General features: G+C 40.5%; 1 pseudogene; it reads left to right on the top strand.

Moving 5' to 3' along the window:
* The first annotated feature begins 1,549 nt into the window (after window positions 1–1,549).
* On the top strand, window positions 1,550–14,638 carry LOC131481239 (eukaryotic translation initiation factor 3 subunit H-like; annotated as a pseudogene).
* Window positions 14,639–15,694: the final 1,056 nt, after the last annotated feature.

Here is a 15,694-nt window from a genome sequence, read left to right as displayed (position 1 = left end):
AAACTTTGCCTTGATGTGACTATATTTCACTACATTGAACAAGCACTTCAAAGTTACTTGGATTTGGAAATTAATGAACTTTAATTCTGGAAAGTAAAGTAAATTATTCATTGATTTGTTTTCTCTATGAAGTTTTAAGTTGTCTTGCAATATAATTATATCTTGCTTGTTTAAAGCCTTCTTTCTATGTAGTCCACCGTTTTGAAGACTTATGAACTTTATCTTCTAATATATTTAATGAAAATTTCCTCTGTCCCTTTTATTTTTATCCCCAATGTCTCTTTAACTCTTTGAAACTTTATTTTGATAATACTTGTTTTCTCATGTATTTAATTCTCTTCTGTGTCTGCTAGGATACCACTAATGAATATTTTCACTTGTTTCCTCTGCCTATAATCTTTTGTCTGATTTCTTGAAAGTTATTTCTTTTTCTCTTTCTCCTCCACGCATTCCTCAGATGTCTGTTGAATTGTTTTTGATTGAATATTTTTGATTGAATGTTTTGGTTGAATGTTTTGGTGACTGCTGATGAACTGCTTTTGATTGAAAGTGGAGACCTAAAAGTTGTGGTGTCTGAGTGCATAGGTAGGGTTTATTAACTTTAAGCTTAATGGATAGGGTCATTTATTTGGGTAATTTTTTTCCATCTTTCTTCTTCCCAAATCTCTTGGAAACTTTTGGGTGTAGGGCCTCCATATGTATCACTGTGTGTGACCTCATATTCTGCCCCCTTTTTCCTTCCAAGTGGTTTTCTATGCCATAGTGGAAAAGCCTTTCATTTTGTTCTTTCTTGAGAATAAATCTACAGTCTATTGTTAGAGAAAGTGATGGGCAGATAGCAGGGAACAGAGAAGAGTGAAAGTGACCACTGAATCCAACAGCTTCTCAAACCGTGTTGCAAAATTTTCCTCAATGTTATAGCCACTTTATCCGCTTTCCGGAAATCAACTCATACTTCCAATTCTTAAGCACTGAAAAATTCTGCTATGTTTGTATTCGTTCTTAATTTTTCTTCATCTTGGCTTGGACTTACCATTCTCAGGGCTGTTAAATCAGTTACTTGCCTTCCATTCTATTTGTAATTCCTAAATTTTCTTATGCCTTAAAATATAATCTTCATTATTATTTTAATGAAGACTCATGAGTGAGAAGCCACTGAACTCCTACCTAATGTGTGGCCCAACATTTTTAAGATGTGTGCTAAATCAACTCAAATAACACTTTCTGCTTCTGTTGCTGGATCTCTCTTTTGGCGTAGTGATTTCTGTCTCTTTTACTCTCCATGAAGAATGTTTTGTGTCTTGCTTGTAATTTGTGTCCTTTTGTTTTTAAAATTTTAAGTTCATTTAAAAGGTGAGGATATCAGATACATATGGGGCATTTCTCCTGGAGTGGAGAGGTTTCTGCCTTCTGTTCTGTACCAGTAAGGAATTTGCATGTTTTCGTACTTTGCAAATAATATTGCCTAGCACTTTACAATAGAAGAAAATGAAATAGAATATTTGATCATAGAAATATGCTAGCCTTTTCTTTCTGCCTGGCTGGAAATATGGCATCCTAAAAGGAAGGCAATGGCTCTGCCAGCTCCTCCTCCAGCTCCACTGCGGGTGCAGCAGGGAAGGGCAAAGGTAAAGGTGAAACAAGTGCAGATGGATGGCTTGGAGGTGTTAAAGATCAACACACATAAAAAAGGTCAAGGAACTGGGGTGGTTCAAGGAGTGTTTTTGGGCCTGTTTGTAGAAAATAGGGCTAAAACCACCAGCTACTTTCTTTATCATCGACACAGGGAGGTTGATGCAGACTTGGATGAAGTTCAGTATCAGATGGAAATGACGCAGTGCCTTAGCCATGAAAACGTTGATCATCTCCATGTTGCTTGGTACTAGTCCATGTACTACAGCTCATTCCTCACCCAGGCCCTCTTGGATTCTCAGTTTAGCTATCTGCATACCATAGCAGATCCCATAAAAATGGCCAAGGGTTTCTGTCACTAAAGGCATGCAAACTGACTTCTAAGCTGGATGTGGGGGTCGATTGGACTGAGCTTTTGTCTTTTCTTTTTTTCTTTTTTTTTTTTTAAATCTATTTTATTGTATTGTTGTTGACAATCTTTACGTAGTTAATTACAGTTAAAGAAAAAAAAAAAGGTTCAGGGGGATAGGGAAGTGAGTAATACTATTATGTCCATATTGTTTCCATCATGTATCTGAGGTAAAGGGGGATATTGAGGGAGAAGCCCCACCCGGTTTCCCGCCCACTCCGAGTCCCGGATGTGGGGCATGCTCTGAGATATGTGCTCGAGTGGTGTTAATAGTTCTCCGGTTATGAATCGCTACCAGTTTCGCTCGATGAGGTCGTCCACTGATTGATATGGTCCATTATACAGTCTCCGTTTGCCCCATACTTCGCTGCCAACATATAGCTGAGATGAATGATTGATCCGCTCCGTCTTCTGTCTTTTCTTGATTAGAGTTCTGAGTCCAGCAGTTCAATTGGGGAGATCTCCAAAGAAACTTTGAGGTATTCCCAGACTAGTTTCTTGTATGTTCTAGCAAGCACAGGGCCTGGCACAGTCCATCACCCCGATCAGCTGGTGGTTTCAATTGCTGGGTTGGTTCTGTTTTTGGTCCTGAGTTGCACTGGAAACAATGGGTGTTGCAGTCCAGCCTGGTTCTGCCCAGCACATACTCGGCCCTCACATAAACCAGTGAGAGCTGCAGCCTAGTTGGGGCGACCCACAATAACCCCCACCAGGCCCGCCCCCTACCCTGGTTTGCCAGTATGTGTAGCAGAGGACCAGTCTGTCCCCCATCCCATTTGGCTCTGGTACTTGTCAATGGGTATTAAGGCTTAGTTCTATCTAACCAACTCAACCATCCAGCCCTCACGGGTGTTGTTGAGTGCCTCTCTATCTAGCCATCCCAGCTCCCATCCTAGTTTTCATGCCCTCCCACGGGAATAGTGACCCAAGAAGGGGGAACCCACTTTTTCCCTCTCAGGTCTCTCTGTCCCGGTTTATGCACTCTTTAGGTGGTTCTGTGATTTGACTTGACAGAATTAGTCCCCAGTGCCAGCTTCTGCGGCTATGCCCATACATCCCTCACCCACTCTAATTTATGCTTGCACCAGCAGGAATAATCAGCCCAGCCTGGCTTTTCCCTGATCTAGTCCACATGCAGCGCACAGGTGATGTAGCCTTGCTTAGTCTGGTCTGTCTCTATCCCAGCCCACGCTCTCCAGTGAGAGTAGCTGTCCAGCGAGGGGACCAGCCCCTTAATCCCCCTGCCGGTTCTGCCCCTCCCTTCCTGGATCTCACGTGTGCTGGTTGGATGCTGCATTCATATCCAGTACAGGCAACCACGCCCTGGCATTCCATAATGTGTACTGGTTTTTGTTGCAACCAAACCTGGCTCATCCCACACTCTGTTCTGGTGATCAGATTTGTCAGTGGGTGACATGAACTGATTCAGCCTGGTCTGCTCCTGACCCATGCTGAATGTGTGCCAGTGGGAAACTTTCCATGGCCTATTCTGGGCTGTTTCCTATTATGCTTCTTGCGCTAACCTGCAGGGACTGTGTCCTGCCAGAGGAGTTGCCCAGGCTCCTCCATCAGAACCCCTCCCAATGGCAGATTTTGTACATGCCAGGGGGTCCTTGAGCCAACCCTACAAAGTTCACCTCCTGTCCTAGCAGGAACAGTGGCTTTTCCTGGCTGGCTTTCACCCCATTCTGGTTCTTGTTGTTGGGTGTTTCAGCCAGGCCATGGCTCATCCATACCCACATACAGCTCACGCATGGCTCAAGAGGGGATTGAGACCCAGCCTAATCAGTCCCACATCTACCCTCTGGTTCTTCATGACACCAGATGGTGTTAGGATCTGAACTGGCCTGGTGCATCCAATCCCAGCCCACACTAGTGCCTCGGGTGACTACAACTGTTTCCTAGATAAAATGCAGCCCCCATTCCAGCACACGCACCCCTTGGTGGGAACCTCAACCCAGTTAAGGTGTCCCTATGCCTCCCCAACTGGGCCTGTTCCTAGCAGTAGATCATGCGCCTGCCAGTGGTTGCTCTGACTCAGCATATCTCAGTCCCTCACTTGTCCTGGCCTCTGCCTTAGACAGTGTGACTTAGCGTCCTTGACTCAACTAGCTACCTAAGCAGCGATTCAGACAACCAATACCCCAGAGCTCCCTGGGCGGGCGGCCAGTGCATCATGTGGTGCCAGGCTCTGCCTGCTGGCCGCCCGGGGGGAGGCCAAGGACTCGTTCACTGCCTTGTGGCAGCATCTTTGGCATGAGCCCCCAGCATTGGGTCCGACCCAGCAGGGGCACCCCCCACAGCCGCCACACTGTGAGGAGCGGCACTTGCCCCCGAATCCCAAGGCCTGAACCCCTCCCAAACTCACCCTGCCACAAGATATTAGCAGCTGGGCGGAGTTAGGAATTTTAACCCAGTTCCCAAGTTCCCTCATGGCGTACTTACCCTGAGGGAAGAGCTCTCTTGGGTCCTGGGGGAGGCCGAGGACTCATTCACTGCCTTGTGGCAGCATCTTTGGCGTGAGCCCCCAGCATTGGGTCTGACCCGGTAGGGGCACCCCCCACAGCTGCCACACTGTGAGGAGCGGCACTTGCCCCCGAATCCCAAGGCCCGAACCCCTCCTAAACTCACCCTGCCACAAGATCGAGCTTTTGTCTTTTCTCTGCAGCACCCATTGGTATATATTCTGGAAAAGAAGTTAACATGGACTCCTTGGCAACTCTTAGAAGAAATGTATTTGGATAATCAAAAGTACAGAGCTGCCTTAATGTTGTTTTTGCCAATACATTCTTTGTAACCCAAAATAAATAAAACAAAATCTTAGAGAAAAAAATTAAATATTCCACCTCAGGTACTACTGGCATCTTTATGTAGAGAGCAGGTATACTGCTACACACTCCTAAATTCGTAAGAAAGTGCCTCACAACAAAGAGGCAAAATATTTATAAGCTAATGTTGAATAAGCATACTCTAAACTGGGCATTCTCAGTAAGGATGAACCAGTGGATAGAGTTTCTCTCTCTCTCTCTGTTAAGTTGTCTTTTAATTCTATGCATAAATCTTTATATATACAAATGTATGCTAAGAGGTCATTATTGTGGCATGATGGATTGAACCGCTATCTCAATGCTGGCATTCTATATGGAGGCCAACTCGAGTTATAGCTGTTCTACTTCTATTCCAGCTTTCTACTAAAGCGCCTGGGAAGACTTTGGAACATGACTCAAATGCTCAGGTCTTTGCACCCATGTGGGAGACCTGGAAAAGCTTTTTAGCGCCTGAGTTTGGCCTGCCCTGCTCTAGCTGTTGCAACCATCTGGGGAGTGAACCAGTCTCTCTCTGTAACTTTGCCTTTCAAATACAATAACTAATCTTTAAAAACATACATGCCAAGTGCATTTCTGGCACTAATACGATATTAAAACAAGAAACTCCAATGCTTTTAGAAACTATATTTTGGCAGAGAACACTGATAATAAGAAACACAAAATAAGTAACTGAAAGAGTACATCAGCTAGTTAGAAAAAATACAGGAAGAAGGATATATCATATCGAGAGAATCTGTTTTCAACTTTTGATAAAACAGCAGAAGATTTCACTGGGAAAGTGTGTTTTGGAAAAAGGCTGTGAAGAAGGGAACGCTAGCCTGTGCCTTCAGGAAAGGGATCCCAAGTAGAGGTCAGAGAGAGTGCAAGCACCCTCTGGTGAGAATGTGTTGCACAGTGTGCAGGAGTGAAGGAGGCTGCAAGCTGCAGTATGGAAAGCCAAAGGGCAGTGATCAGAGACAAAGTCAAGACATAGTTCAGGTCAGCCCATGGAGGAGCTGGCTTCTCTCATGCATGTGAAAATGTTAAAATGTGGGCCTGGTGGCGTGGCCTAGTGGCTAAGGTCCTCGCCAGGATCCCATATGGTCGCAGGTTCTAATCCCGGCAGCTCCACTTCCTCTCTGTCTCTCCTCCTCTCTGTATATCTGACTTTGTAATAAAAGTAAAATGAAAATCTAAAAAAAAAAAAGAAAAAAAAAAAAGAAAATGTTAAAATGTGGCTTTTTAATTTATTTTTTTTAGTGTTCAGCATTTATAGTACATAGCTTTTTTTTTTTTAAATTATGTTGCATTGTGTGACAAAGTTTTATAGACTCTGGGATTCCCCCAACCTCTCCCCAAACCCTCCCCTAACGGTGGATTCCTCCACCTCGTTGTTTTACCACAGTTCAGATTCAGTTGAGATTCTTTCTTTGCAAACATATACCAAGCATAGAGTCCAGCATTTTATTGTCCAGATAAGTTCAACGGTTTCTTGGGGAGACCATCTCTGGTCTGAAGGTAGAGCTGGCAGAATATCATCCCGATCAATTAAAAGCCACAACACAAAAAAATGTGCCCTTTTTAAAACCTTTCCTCTGATTGCAGAATCGTGCATATAGCCTCACAAAGAATTCTTATTGTTACAGTAGGGAAGGGAGGAGAATGAAATAATACTTCAGTTTATTTGTTTTTAGGGGAGAGAGCTTGAAACAAGAATGCAAAGAGAAAGTTGCTATTCATTTTTTACCCCAATTTTCAAACAGGATGTTCAGTGTTAAAAGGAAAGCTCTTTGAGAAGAGAATAAAGCATGCTATTGATGGGACTAGAAAGAAAGTAAAGAAACGGATGGAATATTCCTATCCCTCTTCCAATTCAGAAATCCCCAATGGCTTTAAGGAGAAACAGAGTGATTGGATGTGATTCTGAAAGTTACGCTGCAGGGAGGGGGTGGTGGAAGGGCTACGGGAAGTGTGGTGGAGGTTGTGCTTAACAAGTGGGAGTTTGTAATACATGTGGTTCTGGAGAGCCTGAAGAGGATGTGTGTGTGTGTGTGTGTGTGTGTGTGTGCACGCACACACGTGCAAGGTTGTGTCTGACATGGCTCAGCATGATCGTTAGAGCCAAATGCCTATATCCTGGGGATTTAGTTACGTTCCGTGGAAGGTACGGCCAGATGCCCTTAGACTTTGCTGAATACCCCTTGCCTCCACTACCACAGCTCCCTGCTTGTGGCCTGTGAAAACAGTCAAGGATGGCCCAAAGCTTTGGGATCCTGCACAAGCCTGGGAGACCCAGAAGAAACTTCTGGCTCCTGGTTTTGAGTCAGCTCAGCTCCGGCCATTGTGGTCATTTGGCGAGTGAACCAGCAAATGGAAGAAGTTTCTCTCTGTTTCTCCTTCTCTCCATAAATCTGACTTGCATTTCCAATAAAAACAAGTAAGTCTTTTTTTTTTTTTTAAAAAAGAACTTTTAAAATAGTTCCTGTTTGCAACCTGGACTGTGTTGTAATCCTGCAGACAGAGATGGTATCAAGTTGTGGTATGGGATTTCAGAGACAGAGATCTCTCATGCTCTAAAGTAGCACAACTTCAATAGCAAAATGTTTGACTTGTGAGTGTTGCTAAAGGACTACACTATAGTAATATGGAGGAAAATGGCTGGCAATGCAAGAAGCAGAATGGAGGGGCGAATCTCTATACCCATAAAACTGTATCATGGAAAATAATAATAAAATAAAAAGTTAAAGAAAATCTATTCTTTGATAGGAAGAATCATCCATGTGGACTTAGAGATGATTGATATTATATTAGGAATGCAAAGAAAGGGAAACAGTATTTTTATTAGAGTGTATAAGTTTGGTGAGGTAGTGTTTCAAATTAACAGTCAAGACATGGAAGGGGGAAGAGATACTAGTTTTGTTAGACAAGAAAACTAGTCATGTGTAATCTGTAATTTAAACATAGGTGGTTCATCATGTGACTAATATACATGCCAGATATATTACATCAGGATGCTAATTTGGATGTTTAGTTCGAAAAAAGCATGATGGCTTATGGAGTTTATTGGTAAATTTTTAGATGCATAAAAGTTTTGTTAACCTTCCTTTTGTGATAAGAGTTTTAAAATAACGTATTTACTCATTGTATGCTTCTGCATTTTACAGCATTTTTTCTTGGAGAGTTGTATCTCCCTTCTACAGAAATGTTTCCTGAAGATAGAGCAAGAAATTTGTTGTTTCTAAGTTAACACCTTAATCAGTCAATTGGTAAATGTCAAAGAAAATAATTACAGATTGTACGTTTTGGAGTACTTGAAAAACCTGGATTGTCTGAACTGTCATATTGATGAATTCACATACTGTTCCGGGGGTTTACTGCTACAGCTCTTTAGCTAACCAAGTGGGAGAAATCTGCCTTGTCAGTTGTTTTTGTAAATAAAGTTTTATTGGAACACAGACATGAAAGTAACTGTTTACCACAGTTGTTTTTGATTTGTAGCAGTGTAACAGATGCATTCTGGGCCCACAAAGTTAAAAATATTTATTCTCCGGGTTTTTTGAAAGCATGTTTCCTGACCCCTGGATAAATCCAAATACAATCTGAGGTCATGAAGCTTGAAAACACAGAGTTTGGATTGCGCAAGCAGCAGTACTTGTAAAGCTGATAGGATAGGAGATGAAATCACATTTCTGTGTATTGTTATTCTCATCAAAAGTTCAAAAGGCATACACATGTATAGTCAAAGCTTTGAGTTTCTTGAATATTATTAAATAGTATTTACAGCAGATCACTTGTGACAGTAATTATGGAAAATATTTTTATTCTTAGATTACATATGGTTTTATAGCTCTCTTTGGTTAGTTACCATATTTTATCTCAACCAATTTTGGTTTTGTATAAGAAAGTATAAATTGAGAGCAGTAGCAAAGCATATCACATTTAGGATCAAGAACTCTGGATTCTCTCCTGTACACTCCTGGAGACTCAGCCAGTTTCTCAGGCATCAATGTCACCTCACTTGAGCCAAGGTTATGTGATTATTTCCCTTCTCATTTGTCCCAACTACATTCATTTTCTTCACATTCCTACACTATACTGTATATACTGCTAAAGGAAAATTATTTGTGCTGCTTGTTACAGGTAGATCTCATTCAAAGAGAACTACAGTAACAGGAGTACATACCACTGGAGCAGGCGCCTGCATTGTGGGTGTCAGACTTAACCCAATATTGGTTATTCTACTAAAGACAAGAGAAAGCTTGCAAACAAAAGGTAAAAGGGTCAGTGAATAGAAAACTACTAAGGGAAAAACATCAAGGACAAAGATTTGCAGGCTAAAAAGATGTGAGAGGATTGTTGTTGAAGTCAAGTTAGGGTGATAAGGTATTGAGAGTCAGCAGATAGCACAGACTGCGGGATTTTCAATCAACTGATTTAATGGGATTCCTGAGCAAACGGGATTCTGCAAGGACACAGGGGGAAACCCAAGGTCAATCATAGTCTAAAGGACCTCAGGAGCCAGATTAAAAATTTGGTGCAAGGACAAAGTCTTTGTCAACACTGATAGTATGTTTGAGAAAAGGAGGAAGGCATTTTTGTTTCTGTTTCTGCTTATTTCTTCTCCTTTTCTCTGTTTTTATTCACACGTAAATTTTTCCTTTGAGAAATTCTTGAACTTCTGACCCTTCTTTCATTCTGGTTCTATTGTCATCCTTCTGGGCTCCTCTTTCTTCCTTTCATCGTGGTAGACTCACTCGTGATCACAGCATTTCTTCTAAATTCCCATATAGTAGTTACAGTACCCCTCATTTTGGTGATACCACACAAATACTCTGAGTATATGATTAGGGAATCTAGGGTGGGAGGAAGCTCTTCTAAGATTACAAAGCCTTGTTTTGTAATCTGCTTGATTTTGCAACCCTTCAATCCACGTTGCATTTTGTGCCTATCTGTAAATTCAACCTCTGAGGACAATCTCCCATAAGTAGGAGGACTTTAGGAAATATAGCTAAAAAATGTCACATTTAATTTCATTAGCACTGTCCTCTGGGTTTATACAACAAACAAAAATATGATTGTGGGACTAAATTAGTTCTAGGAAGTAGTTCGTTTCTGATACTGGCACTGAGCACTGTATGCATGTCACTGTATCAGCAATTTCTTCAAATTAATAAAACAAGTTCTAATGTGGTTATTCAAGTCTTTTTTGCTTCACCCATTTGGTAAGCAGAGCCCGTGTTGCTGGATTGAGATCTCTATGACAAGATTACCTTTGTAAGAATTAACTGATTAGATTGAGATGAATCTTTAAAAGCAACAAACTATTTTTACCCTACTAAAATAAATGTTGCTTATAAGAATGGCTTTAGAACTGACCTTGTTGAAATAAGCCAGATATTATATCTTCACATAGAAGTCTGATTTTGGAGAAAGTTAACAAATTTGCAGTTTCAACGTTTTCTCTTATAAGCCTCCGAGCATCAGAAATATAAAATAATACTTAAATCTTGTAAGATGGTGGAAGAGACAAAGTTGACAGAATCTTCTTTTTGTTCTGCTGGCCCTGGCCTAAGTTCTTGTCGATCTGAATTTCAGAACTCTTAGTATGTCTCCTTTGTTTTCATCTTTTTGACTCAGAATTTCCAGTTTAGATATCTGGTTTTTTTGTGCTATCTTACCTACTGTTTTGATTAAAGGCTGTAATTTATCTGTCTTTGTATTTCTAGCTAGTTATTTATTTTAGTGTTTGAGGCTCAGAAGGGAGTGGAAGGAACTGAATGGTGCCCAGCGGTATGGCATGGTGGGTTAAGCCACCAGCTGTGATGCTGATCCTGATATCGCGTATCAGAGTACTGGCTCCAGTTATGGTTGTTCTGCTCCCTATACAGATACCTACTGATGCATAGGTGAAAGCAACAGATGATGGCCCGATTAGTTGGGCCCTTGCATTCATGTGAGAGACCTGGATAGAGTTTCAGGCTTTTCAGTTTGGCCTTGACCCAGTACTCAGTGTTGTAGCCATTTAGAGAGTGAATCAGTGGGTGGAAGTTCTCTAAGAATTCTATGTCTCTGTCTGTGACTCTGCCTTTCAAATATATACATTAAAAAAGACAAACAAACAAACAAAACCCGGAAGCTAAATGATTCCCCTAATGTTTAACCACTTACCAGACCTAAACTCTGTGTATTGCTACTTTATGAAAGATTTAAGACTTCAGGTTCATACCTCAAGTGTATTTGGTCTGAAGTGATTGTATGTCTAATGGTACTGAGGCTGACTATTAGGCAGATCAATTAAATCTCAGCTCAATTTTGCTCATAAGTACATTTTGTTCTTCCTCACTCAAACTAAGTGGTCATAGTTCATGTTAATGTGTATATGAAGCCACAGGTCACATATCTTCTTGTAATATCAATTCTGGTCACATCTCAGCTTTCTGAGACATAATATTTATATTAAAATGGGGACACACTGTGTAGTCAATTGGAAAGTTTGCTGTAAACTAAAAAGCAAAATATAATATTTGAAGTCATGGAATTTCATGGTTTGGGAGGTTAGTCTCCTAAACCCTTAGGTCACTCTGTCTTCCTGGGACTGACCCTCAGACATTAAGGCTGAAACATTGTGGGCATGTGAAAGGACTTATGTGCCTGTATGTGTGTTCACATGGGTGTTTTTGAGGAAGCTTTTCTATACAGATTCTAAAGAAATTATTTTTGAATTTGGATGCTAACAAAATTCACACGAAAAAAGCCTGATATCTCTTTAGATTAGTGTACCAGTGCTAGTCTTAAATATTTTAGTTTACTTCTGAATTCCAGTTTTAATGAATGAAGATAAAATTTCTGAAATTGTCCTTCCCAGTAGCTGTTAATGGAGTCAATGGTCTCACAGCCTGAGTTGCTTTCAGTGGGAATGGGAATAATCAGTTGCGCATGGAACTGGAAATCTCCCCTGATCTGTCTACATTCAAGACAATAGACATTGAATGGTATTGTAGTAACAAACAAGTAAAACCAATAAAGCAACACAAAATTAACATGAGTCATTTGGTTAAAGGAATTTCCATGAGGATAGAAAAAATGTTTTACAGCAATTACAAGGCATCCTTTTGAGTTTTCTGTCAGGGCTAACCACAGCAAAGATTGTATGTGTTCCATAATTTTTACCAAAACTAACAGTTGGAGACCTGATTTTTGATGGCATTGTTTTGTTAGGAGTCCCGACTAGACAAACGGTACTCACACACACATATTTCTACTATATAAAACTATATTTTCAATTGTACAAGAGACGTTTCTTAGATAGCTTCAGCTTTCTTAAGCAAGAGATCTGTGTAGAGTCAATAGCATCCAGAGTGTGGCTAAAATCCTTTCTTTTCACTTAAGCCTTGGTTTCCACATTCATTAGTTGGGTAGCTGAGTCTTTCTACCTTAAATAGGCTGTGAAACTGTTGTGATCAACAAGAGATTGGACCCTGGTTTTCTAAATACAGGCCTGGAAAATAGATGACACCTCTGTTTTCCAGAAGATTCTGGATTTCTTCAGCAAAGTTTACGTTGTATATAAATTTACCTAAAATTATCTAATTAGACTATATTGATATATGTCAGTTTAAGCCAATTCTGCTTAAGTTGAAAAGTAGAAATAGAGTGGAAAGGGACTGAAAAGAGAGTTAGTTCTTATCTGCTGATTTACTACTCAACTATCCCCAGTGACCAGGGTCGAAGCCAGGAGTCAGAAACGCAATCCAGGTCTATCACTTGGGTGGCAGGAACACAATTACTTGAGCCATCATTGCTACCTCCCAAGTCTCATTTGCTCTCATTCATGACTGGGAGCAAAGAATTGAACTCAGACACTCCTATATGAGACATGGACATTGTAACAACCAGGCTAAATTTTTTTTTTTTTAAGATTTATTTATTTTATTACAAAGTCAGATATACAGAGAGGAGAGAGAGAGGAAGATCTTCAGTCTGATGATTCACTTCCCAAGTGAGCCACCATGGCCTGTGCGCGCCAATCCAAAGCCGGGAACCAGGAACCTCTTCCGGGTCTCCCAAGCGGGTGCAGGGTCCCAATGCATTGGGCCGTCCTCAACTGCTTTCCCAAGTCACAAGCAGGGAGCTGGATGGGAAGTGGAGCTTCCGGGATTAGAACTGGCGCCCATATGGGATCCCGGGGCGTTCAAGGCAAGGACTTTAGCCGCTAGGCCACACTGCCAGGCCCCAGGCTAAATTCTTATCCCAGTCATTTCTTGTTTTGATTCCTTGTTCATAGAATAAAAATGATAGCAGAAAAACTGTAAAAGGAATGCACTTCCTGATTCCTAGATTTCTTCAACAAAACAGAGAAAAGGTGTTAAAAACAACTTTTTTGCCAATTGTTGGCCAACACAAGTTAGTGATTTACTTGAAATAAACCCTGTGTTCTTATTTTGTTGTCTAGACAGACAATATTCTTTACTGCAATTCAAAGAATGTGCAGTCAGTGTTGATGACTTAGTGAGGGGGTGCAATAAATATAATACTTTTTCAAATTATCTTATTTAAGCTAATTAAAATTGAGACTAAGAATATTTTTATAAAGGGCCCATGTACTTCTTTGGCAGTTTAAAACACACTGGAAAATGATTATGGGGTGCAATCTGAAAACCTTGAAGGATTTTATTATACATAATTTTAAAATAAATGTGTGTATAGAAAATACTTTTATGATTGAATAATGATATTAAAGCAATAATATTGCAACACTGGCAGTGGACTCAGCTGGTCATTTTGAGTTTTGTGGATTAAACCAAAGATTCCTGGTAAGAAACATCAGTGGATTATAAAAAACAAGATGAAAATAGAAAACCATTAGCTCAGCAGGAGCTATACATTTGGGGGAAAAGAGAGAAAATTTGAGCATTTAAAATATATAGTTGAAGAAGAAAACTGTTGGTGAAAAAACATTATTTAAAATATTTGGATAGTATAAATGTGGATTTTTCTGTAGTGATCCAGTATATTACCTGCCACATCAGATGGAGCTGTACAACAGGAACAATCTGCAATGATACGACCTAGTCCAACCTCTGAGAAAGCAACTATTAAATGAATTTGTCTGTTGACAAATCTTCCTTGAAAGTCAGGCGCTTTGAATATTCATTTATCTAAGTTCCATGCTGTTTCCGCCACCCCCCTTATGTCATGGTTCTTAGAAAAGGTCACTAAAGAAAGTTGCACCCTTTTATAACCTTATAGTTATTATAGAAAGAAAGGACAAGGGCATTGTTTTCACTTTGTATTTTCTAAGTTTCCCTGAGGCCACAGTGGAACAGGGAAGGCATCAACACTCAAAATATGGGTAGTTGCATAAAGGGCAATGCTTTATAATTCCCTGAATGTCTGAAACATGACTACTTTTCATTAGTCATCAGAGTAAATGTCTTAGTGTTGACTTTATTAAATGAAAGTTCTCTCTTCAATTACTTTTTGGATCCCAAGGCCTAGGAATTCATGTTTTTTTGAACATGCCTCTCTTCTCAAAGGGAACAGCTTGTACATCCACAGAACCAGCCTCAACTCTTGAGCAAATGCAAGACCCAGAATTATAATCAGATTCTATCACAGGCCATAGATGAAGCTGACTGTACACACAGTGTTTCCTGAGGGCTCTAGGCACTTTGTGGACCTGCAGGAGGCAAGGGACAGCTGGATGAACCTGTTGGCCATTGGACAGACAGTTCCTGTAGACTACTTCAGTGGTGTAGGCTATCACTTTGATGACAGTCATGTACAGTGAGCTTCTGTCCAGTGGTACTGGTGGCCATATCCTCTTAATGGAGCAACTGTGTAGTGCCCCTGTGCAGAGGAAGGTAGTAAATGATTTTAAGAACTTGTGGAGATTCCTAGTGATCAAGATCTGGTTAGCCAGGAATGAGAAAATAAAAACAGACTTTACCACCCAGCTGGGCTTGCTTCTATGCTTCTATGCGTCTATGCTTCTGTGTGTATATATATATGATTTATTTATTTTTATTAAGATTATTTATTATATATTAAGATTTATTTATGTTTATTGGGAAGTCATACTCACAGAGGTAAGGAGAGACAGAAAAAAAGATCTTCCCTTTGCTGATTTTCTCCCCAAGTGTTTGCAACAGATGGAGCTGAGCCAATCCAAAGTCAGGAGCCAGGAGCCAGGATCTTCCCCCAGGTTGCCCACAAGGGTTCAGGGTTCCAAGGCTTTGGACCATCCTCAACTGCTTTCCCAGGCCACAAGCAGGGTATTTCAACATTTTTTTTTTTTTAAAAAAGGCAACATCAAAAAAAAATCTATAACCATATAACTCTTGAAATATAAACTGATATGTATTAATTGTAGTTTCAAGAAACAAGTTCTCAGCAAACATCTTTGCCTTAGTGTCTTAAATTTAAATATGTATATATATATTCATATATGTAAGTAAATAATTTGTAAATATGTTTGAAAGACAGTGAGTGGGCGGGAGAAATAAGGGGAGAAAGAACTCTTCCATCTGCTGATTCTTTGTCTAAATGCTTGTGACAAGCAGGGCTTGGCCAGGCCAAGGCCAGGAAAACCCAAAACTCAATCAGGAGCCTCACTTGGCTGGCAGGGATATAACTACTTGAGTGATAGCCTGCTGCCGCCTAGGATGCGCATTAGCAGGTAGCTGGAATTGGGAGCAAGTGGAGCCAAAACTCCCAAGTGCATCTTAACCGCTAAATGCCAAACATCTACCCTATCTATTTTACTTTTAATTACTAGCCAAATAGCAGTATGCTATGTTGAACATTTTTATAACTTTTTATTATAAATCCCCAAAGCCACACATAA

This window comes from Ochotona princeps, chromosome 1 (genome assembly GCF_030435755.1).
Source record: "Ochotona princeps isolate mOchPri1 chromosome 1, mOchPri1.hap1, whole genome shotgun sequence".
Taxonomy (NCBI): domain Eukaryota; kingdom Metazoa; phylum Chordata; class Mammalia; order Lagomorpha; family Ochotonidae; genus Ochotona; species Ochotona princeps.
This window is presented reverse-complemented; position numbering and strand designations above follow the sequence as displayed.